We start from the raw sequence: 14,081 nt of genomic DNA, 5'->3' as shown, positions 1-14,081 counted from the left end.
CCCCTTTACTATCTGCTTGGACGAGGTTTCGATGAGAAATCTGCCACCATTCTTGTAATAAAAAAAAAGAATATTATTGAAACTAAAATTTAAAAAATTAAAGACTGTATGGTATGTTGCTATGTAAAAAATGCAAAATATTTTAAAAATTGTTCCTCTCAACACCCGAGAACTAAATTTGTAATATGAGTCATATTATTTTAAGTGATTGTTGTTTGATAATTGTATCTAATTTAACCTGTTTTGTTTAAAACTTATTAACTTATTATTATAACTTATCTAAATTGATGATTACACTAATTTGCATAATTGATATTTGTACAATATTATATATTTTTAATTTGTAACTACTGTAATTACCGTAATTTATTATTTTCTTTAGGTTAATCACCAACACACATAAAGTTCTAAACAAGATAAATCTACAAGACTTGTAAAAAATCGATCTTTTAAAATGATGACATGAATCATGTTAAAACCTCATTCCTTAGCAATTGAGACGAGGAATTTTCATATTTTACATATAGATTCCATTTGGTTCTTTTCATTTTCTTTAGCATAAGTTCTGTTAATTTTCATTTTTATAACAACTCTTTTCTGGTTTCCGAAGACGGTGACAGATTTATCCCCAAAATGTTGACAAAAGTTTTTATACGAGCCCTTAGAAAAATTATTTTAAGTTATTTTCAGTTACAGTTTATTCAGAATTGTGAGCAACTTCTCCGTTCCAACCACCCGTACTTACATATATACATGTGTGAGAAGATATTCCTCAAATCGTCTAAGTATCAAATACGTCTAAGTAAATCAAACACCTCGTAGAGTTCAAACTCTTAGTTTCCTCAGATACAGAGTCACTTTTGATGCAAAGTACACATCTTTTTGATACTATTTTCCCAATGTCGACTTTTGAACCTTGTTTTAATAGAAGCAAAATTCACCATTGGCTGGATAGATATTACACTAATAATGAAAAAAAATTAGCTTTCTAAACTACCAATAGATAGAAAGTTCATTTCTATTCATTGTTAGTACAACAGACCTAAGTAATTTCTCAATGTTTATTTAACCAAGTAACAGCAGTTGTAGCAGAATTTTAAATAAGCTTGCCATATTACGATTATTATAAAATTTTTGGGTTTTCTGGACAGTTTCAAGTGTTTTTCACGAATACCTTTAACTTCCCAACTTTCCATACTTAACTTCAACAATTTTTCAGATCATAAAGCTTAAAATTTAAACCCTTTTGAAGAGTGCAAAATGTCTGGCCAAGAAAGGAAAAAAAGCACAAGTTTGAATTTGTTAGGTATAGTTTGCTGAAACTGAAAACTATCAACCAAGTCCCCCGTCCCCATTATTTTTTGCACGTGTTAATGATCTTTTTCCTAAAATTTGACTTGCGTCAACAATATCAAAAATATTACTTGCTGACGTAAGTTCGATGGTCTTACTAGGTAAGATAGCGGATTTTGAAAAAAAAAATTAATGGATTGAAGTCGTGTGATGATGCATCATTCGAAAGACTCTCACGAGAAGTGATGCAATAATACATTTTCTGAAATGTCTCTAAAATCTATTGATTGAGTCCTTTTAAAGAGTACATAAGAAATGATGGAGGGTCAAAATAACTTTCCTTTTCTCTTTCTCTTATTAAGTTTTTTTTTTCAAATTTGCCTCTCGTCAGTAATTTGACTCAGGTCAGTCATTTTGTGCACTAAAAAATAGGGCCAAGAAGAAGATGGTGGATGAGTCTTTCGAAAAAAAAAAAAATAATAAAAATGGACGAAAGCAACATATTTGAATCCTCCACCATTTCTTGGCTATTGCACCCGATGATTTGATATTTAACACATGTTAATCTATTCCTGCAGACTTTTCAAATGATGCATCACAGAATTCCATTTCATCGAAACACTTCTTGTTCAAAATTACGTCCATCTTGAACGCTAAGAGAGTACACATTAGTCATTGACGATCACGTGTGCAACATTACATCTTATCAATCTCTTAATTTGTGTGCAAATATGCTTATTTTGGTTACACAAGCTTCATTCACACCTCACAAACAAAACACTTAAATTGAATCCTCTTGCCATAATGAAATTGGGCAATAAATAAATTACGAAATGAAGTCCAAATTGGGATTCTATTGACGTCACCCTAATGACAAAAAATAAAACTTAATATGCACAGGACAGTCTACGTTGATTGAAAATGTATCTCACGACCGAACTTAGAACTATTCATGTTTTATAAAAAGATTTTCTAGGATGTTTGCTAATGAACCTGAGCTTCGTAGGAATGTCATGTGCTTTTTGGATCTAAAAATATTGAAATTTGAGACATGTATTGTTCGATGTGAGCGGTGTCTCTATTAGAAGTTTTTTCCAAATTATCAGGGTCTGGGCAAGTAAAATCATTTTCAGCCAGGTTAATTGTGCTCATTCGTCAGTTGTCGGGGTGACGGTGAAGGCCATTTAGGACTGTTTTGCGATGAATTCGTTTCTACATGAAAGCTTTAACGACCCTGAAATCCTCGAGACTCCAAAAGGGACACCCTAACTGATTATGACGTTTCTCTAGATACATTTACAAAGTAAATTCTAAGCTGTTCTGAAACACATGCTACGGGCCGGGAACATTATGGTCTAAATTTATCTTCGTCTGTCAATTTTCTGAATGGGTCTTTGTGAGGCTCAATATACCGGGGCAGCTAAAAAAGTTTCAACAGACCATTTCGCCAGTTAAACTCTAGAAAACGGTTCAGTTTTGGTAGTGTCAATCAGCTTCTGCACACACTAGCAAACGATGCTAGATAATAGCCGATTACCACTGAAAATTCTTCTTGCAGAGATCTCTCCAGCCCCCCTGGTACATGGTGGAGATACAGTATCCCCCGTGGCAAGCCAATATGGGCATATAAAATTTGAAAAGGTTCAATTCTCATGTTTCCGGCGGCCATATGTGTTCGTTTTAAAGGCTAAATTCTTTCAATCCCATATGATATTTAGAAAGTTAATTTCCAAAGAAAGTTATTGCTTCGAGGCCTATTCGTTCGTTAAGTAACGTTTTCTCAGCGATATCAATAAATTAAAACTCTAATTGACGTTATCACTGCAGTGGATTGATACCAGACACACTGTCTGGCACGCATGTGGATTTTAAAGCTAATTGATAAGTGATCTACATTGAAAAGTGCACGTATGCTCAGTGTAGAATTTATTACAGAAGGTTAACGGGTCACAAATTTTCCACCATTCTCACTAAATTTTACTTAATCAAAGCCATAAATTATAAACGACAGGTTTTATTCGTTATGTTAAAAGTTACTAGGAACACTTATATTATATTCCAAGTTATTAAAAACCTGGGTCGCCACGGAAAGCAGACGTTTTTTCCTGCATAAATCCATGATGTTAATGCAGAATTCATTCTGAATGATTTTTACCATCTGTAATATGGAGTGCCCAACACGTTTCTTCCACTTTTTAATATTCTCTTACTTTGATCAATTCAACCTGAGATAACTAGTAATCCACGTAGGTAATATACTATGATATATGGTTTGCTTAGCTCATTTCTCAACATTGCGAATATCAGTTGATTTGTACTTTGTATTCTATCGTGTATCTTTGCGGGTACTTTATATTAATTTATTTCCATTTATTAGCTAACAATAAGATTTTTTACCTTTTTTCTATGCATTTTCTGCCCCTGTATTTCTAGCTGATTTTTTGAAGGTCGTCGCTTATTACGAAATCTCCAGGAAATTTTTTCTCGTTAACTACTCTTAGCCTGATTAAGCCGTCATGCTCCCTTATTTATCTACACTATCTGACATATCTAAAACTAATTAAAAATTTTAAATAAACATGTTTCTAAAAAAATATTTTTTTAGAATTAATAAAATATGTTTCTTGTTTGTGCAAATATTATAAAGGTACAAATATATTTTCGATATACAGTTATGTGCAAAATAATAGCACCAAGCATATTCAATTTACTTATTCCCGAACATTTAGTATTTAATTATAATTTCAATAACTTTAAGTACATACATAGTAGGAATCAACACTATTAAAGTATTTATTGCAAGTAAAATTATAGGGCAAAAGTTATTTATTCTATTTATAAACTCAAAAAAACAAAACATCAACAATATTTTGATGAGCAAAATAATAGCACCTATGTATAAAAAAAAACGTACAACGTAAAAAAAGTCTTATTTACAAGGAAAACCTACTAACATTAATTACTATTAACTAATACTTGATTGAGTATCCTTTGTTCTTGATTACTTCTTTACACCGATTTCACATTGAGTCCACCAATTTTTGGCATCTTTCGACTGGGATTCTGTACCAAGCATTTTTAATACTTTTCCACAACTGATTTCTGTTGGTAGGCTTGGCTTCAAAAACCGACTTTTTACGTCACTCCACAGGTTCTCAATAGGATTGAGGTCTGGCGATTGTGCCGGCCATTCTAGAACCTCAACCCTATTATCGCTAAACCACTGTTTGGCTCTTTTGCTTGTATGTTTGGGGTCGTTATCCTGCTGGAAAACCCAATATAGCGGCATTTCCCATTCTGCATATGGGAGCATAACTTCTTCTAAAATATTTGTATAAACAAATTGATCCATGGTGTATTCAATATGAAATATGGGTCTAACACCATAGTAGGAAAAACAACCCCAAACCATAACAGAAGAGCCTCCATGTTTAACAGTCTTTAAAGTATACTTTGGCTTAAATTCAGTATTGGGTGGACGTCTTACAATGTTCCTCTTCCCAGAACTGCCAAATAACTCAAATTTTGACTCATCTGTCCATAAGGTATTGCGCCATTTTGTGGGAGTCCATTCTAAATTACGTTTGGCAAATTGGAATCTTTTACAAACATGGTTCTTACTAAACAAAGGAGCTTTTCTAGGAGACCGTGCTTTAAAATTTTGTTTTATTAGACGTCGTCGAACAGTAGACGTATTAATATTTATATTTAATTGTTGCTTAATTTCTGTAGATGAAATAAAGGGATTGATATTTACCAGGCGTACTATATTCCGGTTATCTCTTTCTGACGTTTTTTGTTTACGTCCGTGTGTTTCCGTTGTTACGGATCATTTTTTAGCATTGCTAATCATTTTATTGGAGCATTCCAGTACATTTCTAATAAATTTATAAGTTTTACCTTCGTTTAAAAGCTTACGAATTAAATTCATTGCTCCGATATGCAATGTTTTCCCGACCCATACTTTCCTGATTAACAGTCATAATTAAACCATTAATTTTCAACGTTTCACAAAATACTTACCCAAAAAAGATATAATCACAAAAGAATTCAAAAATAGAAAAATAATCCGAAACTTATGCGGAAACACTTTCAGTGGTGCTATTATTTTGCGCAGCTGAATATAGGTGTAGAAATATAAAACAGGGGGTAGTCCCTTCAAAGTACTGAAACGTTACCTAAATTTGTATTTAAACTATTCGTCTTAGATGCATTCAGTACTTAGGCAAAACATAATTTGGAAACAAAATGTATTACGAATTTTAAGTAAATAAAATTATTTTTTGATTGCTTGGTGCTATTATTTTGCACATAACTGTATTTTGTTTATATCTTTTTTCAGATTATTTGGTTTTTTGTATTGTTCATATGTATGTAGAGCAACCAATTTGTTTATTTATATTATTGTATGATAGCGACTTTGCTACTCACAGTATTGACTTAAAATATTTCAAGATGCCAAAGTGTTCATTTACAATATCACACCAATTAAAAGAAAAATTTTAGAAAAATTTGAAAGTAATGAAAACCAGTGTAAAATTGCAAATTATTTAAATCTAAATAAACCAATAATATCAAGGGTGGTTTCTAACTTTAAAAATAAAGATGAACTTCCGAAGTGTGGCTGAAAACACAAAACGTATAAAGTGATGGACAGAAGAATTAAAATGTTACCCATCCAAGGATCCGGTCAAGAGTACAAGTCGCATACAATAAGAATTATGTGTTTCAGTATCTGTGAGTACCATAAAAAAAGATTAAGAAACGCTGGTTTATATGGGAGAAAATCCGCAAAGAGGCCTTTCGTCTCAAAGAAAAATAGAAAGGCTAGAATGCGTTTTGCGAAGGAGCATGTAAACTGGTCATATGAAAAATGGAAAACTGTTCTTTTCTCAGATAAAAGTTGATTTAAACTGTTCAAATTAGACAGAATTCGTTGGGTCAGAAGACCAATTAGTGAATGGTTTAATCCGGAATATACTCAATCGACCGTTAAACATGGAGGTGGCGATATTACAGTTTAGGGATGCTTCGGAGGATCTGTCATAGGTCCTTTAGTAAAAATTATATGTTTATAAAAATATTCTGGAAAATCACATGCTACCCTGGGTAGAAGAAAATATAAGCCTTTGGTAGACGTTGTAACGCGATAACGACCTGAAGCATACCTCCAAATTAATTAAAGTGTGGCTAACTATACATAACCTTGATGTGATGATCTGGCCGGCTTAAAGACCCGATCTGAACCCCATAGAGAACCTCTGATATAAAAATGACAGAAGAATTCATAAAAAAGAATAACAAAACAAATATAGCAGATTTGTTCAAAGAAGTTCAAAATAGTTATAATTCAATATGTGAAGGTTATATTGAAAAATTATTAAAGTCTAAGAATAACAGATGTTGGGAAGTAATTAAGAATAAGGGATATGCTACTAGATACTAAATAAAATATTTAATTGTAAGGGAAAATGTAAGAAGTGTTTTAGTTGCTCTACTTTTGACTAATACGTTTTAGAGTATCTTTTTAATTACAGTTTAAAAACATTTAACAAATAAACTTTAATATTAATATATTTATTTTTAATTTTAATTAATAATTAATGTAATAGATTATAAAAAAATGTTATAGAAAAAATATCAAATTTAAAAAGTTGCTCTACATATGAACGATAGTGTATATCTTACATATGTCTCTTCTAATTTGATTGGACCTTCATGTCTCCCTTGAGTCATCTCACAGACATTGTACCAATGTCTAGACTCTCATTAAGGCCTGCGGTAGCGCAAGCCTCACACAGTTTGCTTGTTCGTTTTTTGGTTATTTATGCAACAACATCTAGGGTCCATAAATTTGAATGAGAGCCAATTAATTTTGAAATATGACCACTCGAGTCTCCGTTTTTTTTAACTTTATTTCTATTGTAAATTTAGGCATAGCCCGCTGCATTATTTCCAGGCATCAACCTTTTAAATTTTAACAGACAGTGACCGATTTTTAAACAGAAAAAAATGAATATTGTCACTCTCAGTAATTACTGGCTCTCTTTGCTGGCTCTATTACCCGAAAGGCACGTCTTAAATCTTTGAAAAACTGGGCAGATCCAAACTAGGCAATGCCGCACCAAACAGGAAATCACGTCAAGTATAGTTGAGGAAGGTAATGGGTCTAATTAAGGTCAAATTGCTGGTTCTATAGTTTATAAACAAAGGAACAAAGTCTTCAATTTCTGCAAGAAGGTTCGAAATTATACCTACAGCAGCGACCGTTAGAAGTTCATAGTTTTTCACTTACGCTCGATTGTGATGCGTAGAATCAAAACTAAATGTTAATGAAACTAAGTAGATTTTAATTCAGATTTGATATATTAAGTACAGAGTAGTGTGAATTTGAAATTCTTCTTTAATACCTAATACCTATCCGGTAAATCATCTGTCTTTACCACTTTTGTAAATCATATTGAATCGTTTGTAAACGGATTGAATATACAGGGTGTCCGGAAATAACGTTGAAATATTCTGGGAGGTGATTCTATAGAATAAAATGTCAAAAAAGTTCTCAAACTATTCTTTTCTATTAATATTCCAAAAATTACTTCTTAATGGAGCAAGATGGTTTTTGTCGCAAATATTTTCGAACGGTTTGTGCTAAAATTATGAAATTTGGTATACTTTCATAAGTTGTAATGTTTATTAAGATGGATTTAAAAAGTTTCTTTTTAATTAATTTTAAAAATGTATTTTTGTGCAAAAAGATCCATCCTAACAAAATGTAAAAAGAGGTCCTTTTTTATTTTAAAATATTTGCGATTCAGTAATTTCATTTCAAAAATTAAGAAATGTCAGAAACAAACAAGTTAGGGCATCATTTACGTAGGAGAGTTCAGGCATGGTACACCCCTGATTAAAAACTGAAATTATTAACGCAAAAGCAATTTTCTCATTCAAACTTGTTAAAGTATGCTGAATTTCATAATTTTAGCACAAACCATTTAGAAAATGTTGCTAAAAAACAATCTTCAGCATTACCCCTTTAAAGAGTTCTATCCCTTTTAAGAAGCAATTTTTGGAACAAGAACTTTTTTTACTATTTTAATATTTAGAATCACCTGCCAAATTATTTTGACGTTATTTGGGAACACCCTGTATGTTTCATCAAACTTTTTTAGCCTGACAAGAAATTTCCATCGTACACTTCTGGATTGAAACTGCATTGGTGAGATGGTAAAAATGAGCAGAAACGAGGTGAACTATACTCTATGGACTGTAATTTCTGGAAAGATATTGCTAGAAGATACGATGAAGCAAGAAAAACAATTAGGAAAAAATAAAACATCGACAGAACAGTTTAATGAATGTAAAGTGGCTGCAGCAAGTACCTTCAGTAAGCCGTAACATATTTAGTGCAATTGTGTGATGAATAATGAAAAACCAAGCCCGGGTCCAGATTGCCCACCTTTACCATTTATAACATGAACATAAAATTTTCAAAACTAATTTCTAAAATTCAAGTAATATTCGTTGCTACCATAAGTGTTCTTAGTAACCCATGAGATATTCCATGAAATCGTGTGATAACCAGAGGCTTACAAGTCCGAGTCCAGAATCGTCCTGTTCACTGCTTATATCCGGTAAATTAGAAATTTTGAAAATTTTTAATTTTCAAAATTCAGACAATTGTATTGTGAGTAATCTATGAAATTTTCAGTCAAATCACTGTGGCATTCATGTTCGGATTCAATCTTTTCGGTAATGTTTGAATTATAATTGATCTAACAAATCTCATTTAAAACATTTATAAGCTTTGATAACTATTTATAACCAACATAGTAACAAATTTAATAGGTAGTTATCACTTTTACGCCTCTCTGGATTAAGTCAATGCAATGACAGGCAGAACCGTATCTCTTGTTCGATAAAGGTTTATATGTATGCCAACTAGTTTATAAAACCCTTTAAACCTAGAAAAGCGCTTTAATATCCTTTCGAGGATTAAACAAACATACGCCTTAACAGTGGGTACCGCCGCCACAGTAAGTATGTTTACTTAATGCGCTTAGTGCACTCTTAGTTCAGCCCTTAGTCGCTCATACGGAAAATGAGCATAAAACCAAATTGACGGGCTAATAGGTACCACCTAAGGTATCACCTTATCCAAAGAAAAAGTATATAAATTATAGTATACTATAGGTAAACAAAATCATTGCAACCATCATAACATGAACCTCGGAGGCTACTTTGGTACCTACTCCAAATTCGGACAATTTGAAAAATTCAGTCACATTATCGAACTTGGGTATGTGGTAGCTTAGCCACAAGCTCTAAAATTAACGGGTAGGTACCAATTCATACCATTTCACTCAATGCACACAAAAACCCGAGACTACCTAAAGTGGTACTGGTTTGGTACTTACCCAGAAAAATTTGAAAAATCCCGTCACATTATCCAATGCACTTTAAATCCTAGCCACAAACCTTTCGCCGGCAGCGCTCTGTAAGTCGCAGGTTATAAGACGGTGGTACCGCGAAGGTACCAAAAAACTCGTACTTCGTCGATCAGCTGAGTGTATGGACAACAAACACACAAGCGACGGTCGCGTCCTTCTCGCTCAACGGCCGAGACCATCTAGAGATTAAGTTGTGTTGGAAAGAGGCTGACAGCCGCCGGAGTACCTGGTAAGCTTTCTCTCTCCCCCTTTGTGCATGTCTTTTGCTCTTGGAGTCTTTCAATGGCCGCAGCTGCGCTCATTTGGCCGCGGGCCGTTTCTTTTATGATATTGTTATTGTGTTCTTAGATTTTGTCAGGGGCGGAACTTTGGGAACAGGAGTTCGAGAGGAAGCCGTTGGGTACCCATGGTACTGCATGAGAAAGGAAAATTTTGATCTTTTTTCAGATATGCCTATGCAAGTATATAACAGGAGTTTGAGCAGGCCCAATTGTACCGCCCCAGAAATCAAAGGTCGGGTACCAATGGTACGGCTTCGAGTTAAAAAAAGATTCTGTTTTTATTATAGAATAGTTTATAGCTTTTACGTCGTTCAGGGGTAGAATGTTAAAGGCGTTATGTTGAGTAGAATTTCTTGATTATAATAATGGTGCTGCCTTCGGAAATGCAAAATTTAATAGTTTGTAGGCATTAGCTCGCGAAAAAAATATTATTATGTTTGTTATTTATTATTATTATAAATATTATTTACAGAATGGAGATAATATTGTCATAATGAGATTTGAGATAAGAAATTTAAGTAACAGCTCCGCACATTAAATATTTTATAGAGGAAAATTTTAAAAAATATGTAGCTTGAAGAAAGAAGCAGTTTGGTACTAATTGAAAATCAAAATTTCCAATAATCCTTATGGGATATTTATTGCTTTATCAAATTTGCTCAGGGACATAATGTTGGGGATGGTAGTAGTAAATGTTCATACTTCGCTCCTTAGGGCCGGATTATTAAAGCACTGTCAAACTTGTCAGGCAGATAAAGATTTTGTGATTTCACTGGAAATTTTCTTCTGCAATTGTCACCAAATACATGTACTTTGTATTTCCACAAAATACATGTCATTTGATTTTGATCATTTAAATTTAACAAACGCCCTGCCATCATTAGTAAGTACCCATTTCCTGTCTTTATTTGATAATAAACCATCCTGAACAAAAGGCCCTCGTAGGTTTAAAAGACCATGACAAAGACAATGAAATTACAGAAGCACTAATAAGCGTGTTATAGTACCATAAGCTTAACAGTTAACAGTGTCGACAGACAATACTCATACAATGGAAGTAATGATAAAACCAGACATTTGTGAGGTTATAAATATTCAAAAGTACCTAGAAGGTTCATCATTTGAGAATACTTTAATCTTCATAGCTCAAGGCAGTACCATCGTTTGCGTCAGTGACGAATACATAGTAAGAAAATGCTACTAATTAAATATGAATCATGTAAGTAATTTAGCATTAAATTATTGCTACCCTCCTAGAACGCCTAGTATATCATTTGACTCATAGTGAACAATTCTGTAATACACTTTCCCATAATTATCTTTATGGGTTTTCGTGTAATTTGAGCTTTACATAGACTGTTTTCAAAATTTTGAAACATTATTTATGCTTAATTTGGGACTCAAAAACTAATCTTTTTCGTATAGAACGCCCTGTATGTTATATGATATTTTTAATTTTCTAATAGATTCTCATGCAAGTTCACCTTAACAAGTATAAATACTCGTTTAGAAAAAAACACACACAGAGTGATCACAATAACAACTTTAATTTTCATCTTTTCAACTTCAATTTTCTTGATTTTTTTAAATGGTATGATATGTTTTTCATGATAGGATAAAAGAAAATTAAATTTTCTTCGTTTTGATATAAAATAATGTCACAATATAATAATGTCTCTGAAATGTTAATGGAATGATTAATGATTTCGGGAAAAGCTACATTCGTGGCTAAGTGCTTGAGCGTTAATCATGTGTTGCCATGGTTCGATCTTTTTTTGTTTTAAGTTTTGACAGATCATTAACCTCCTGACTAATTTCTTTTATGCTAATTTTTGGGTTTTCTACCATTGATAAAGTGATGTCCCGTTCATTTTCTTCTCCTAGGACCCTCTTGTTTAAATTTTTCTTTTCATAATTAATACTTCCTGTCTCTTCAAAACGGTCCTTTGGACTTTCTACGCTCCTTACATTAGGATATCTTCTGTTAAGAATCGTTGTGCCGAGATGTTAATAAATAATTTCTATCACATAAACCAATCGCATAAATCACACTAATAAGTTCTTGTTGAGTATTCTTCATTTTGATGGCTAGTTTTAAAGTAAACAGATTTTGAATGAGCAGAAAACTGTAAATAAGCTGTCAAAACAAAAAACAAAAAAACATCGAACCATGGCAACGCATGCTTAATCCTCAGGCACATGGCCATAATGCAGGCTTTTCTGAAATAATTAATAGTTCTATTAACATTTACTTAATACTTCTAGTGACATAAACGTCACATTATTTTATACCAAAATGGAAAAAAATGTATTTTCTTTCGTCTTACGTCATAAGAAAATACACCGTCCTATTTGAAAAAATTAAGAAAATTGAAGTTGAAAAGGAGAAAGCTAAAGTTGTTTTTGTTAACACTATGTATTTTTGGCTAAATGAGTATTCATGCTTGCTAAGCCGATATTACATGAGAGTCCGTCCTATAATTATCAAAATTTAGTTTAAGCTAATAGAAATATAAATTTTTTTATGAGATGCTGCAAAGGTAAAAAATCTGGGAACTAACACAGGAGAAGATTCTATCACGTGGAGCAAATGTATGTCGTGTCATTTAAAAAGTCATGAAGTGTCATTTAAAAAAATAATACATGACACAATGACTTCATAGCGCGTCGCTTTTTTGGGACACCCTGTGGAATTATTACTAATTTTCAAATTTACTTTCATTAATCTCATAAAAATCCCCACAATTGTTTTTTATGGAATTACAAATAAACTCAAAGGAATCCGAGAGACTGTTAAATGGACACCCTGTGCATACCGAGTATTTTTTTCAATGACCCTTAAAAAAAAAGTTGAAGTGCCGCACCCTGTCCTTTGGCGTTTGCAATGATTAAAACACTCAGTAAAGTCATATTCTACGAAAAGTTACCATGGGTGAAGCGTGGCCATGGCGTCACTAAATCGACGGGGTTCTGACGAACAACTGCTCGGACAATCTGGCCTGTAAATCTTCAAGACCCATAAAAGGTGCAGTATAACATTGACTTTGAAAGGAAATGAGCCATATGGTCCATAATTAGTCCAAAAATTGCTCAAGATGTATTTTTTCTTCTCATGTAAAGCCTCAAGTTAAAAAAGTTTTCAACTTGCCATAGAAGACTATTATGTGTTGGTTGACAGATTTGGTGGCTGAGCCCACATCTTGATGCATCAAGGTCCCAAGGGTATCGAATTATCTTTTCATCTGTCACAAGTTAGTTTACAATGAGGTATGTGTCTTGAAGACAAAAGGGCATATTGGATGACAGCCACCCTGTAGTGAGAAAAGTGTGTGTCTATTATCACAGGGTTTAAGGGTGTTCAATCAGACAAAAACTGGTTTAAACCATGGGATAGCCAGGTCCGTAGTGGCAGTTTTGTGTTGTCAAAAAAAGACAGATTAATTCTTGGTTTTGTACTACCTGCTATACCCAATTGGAACTAAAGCGGCATATGCTTTCTTATTACACAAAGAGCAATAAAAGCAACCCCTCAGGGGCATATGTGATACAGATGTTACCGTCCAGCTCGACAAGTCAGAATTATGGCCCTTCTTGTGAAGAAAATGGGAAGAGGATCACCTTTTACTATTTCAGCTCGTCAGATGAATTACGATCGTGAAAACTGTGAGAAAATTTTCTGAATTTTGATCCTTTTTAAAAAATGTAGTTTCCAATGTCCCGAAATATCTGGTAATTTTTCGTTTTTCTTCAGGTATTTGCAGTTTTATGATGATTTTCAGTGCTGTAGTAAAACATTAGTAACTTATTCAAATGCGGTTAAACTCTAAAAAGAATTTAAATCATCGAATTCGACTTCGATCCCTTTAAGACCCTTCTGATATTTAAACTAAATTCCGGTTCACATAATTTAGAGCCATTTAGTTCTTCAAGTGTTCTTACAGGTTCTTAGCGGAGCTCCCAGAAGCCCGAAATTTTCTAATTTCTTGAATCCCGAAACAAACCGAATCAGTTAATTTCTTTTAAAAGTCATTAGAGAAGTTAGAGTTGCAGAATAATATTA

This window comes from Euwallacea similis, chromosome 15, assembly GCF_039881205.1.
Source record: "Euwallacea similis isolate ESF13 chromosome 15, ESF131.1, whole genome shotgun sequence".
Lineage (NCBI taxonomy): Eukaryota > Metazoa > Arthropoda > Insecta > Coleoptera > Curculionidae > Euwallacea > Euwallacea similis.
The sequence above is the reverse complement of the archived record's forward strand: the minus strand, read 5'-3'. Positions refer to the sequence as shown.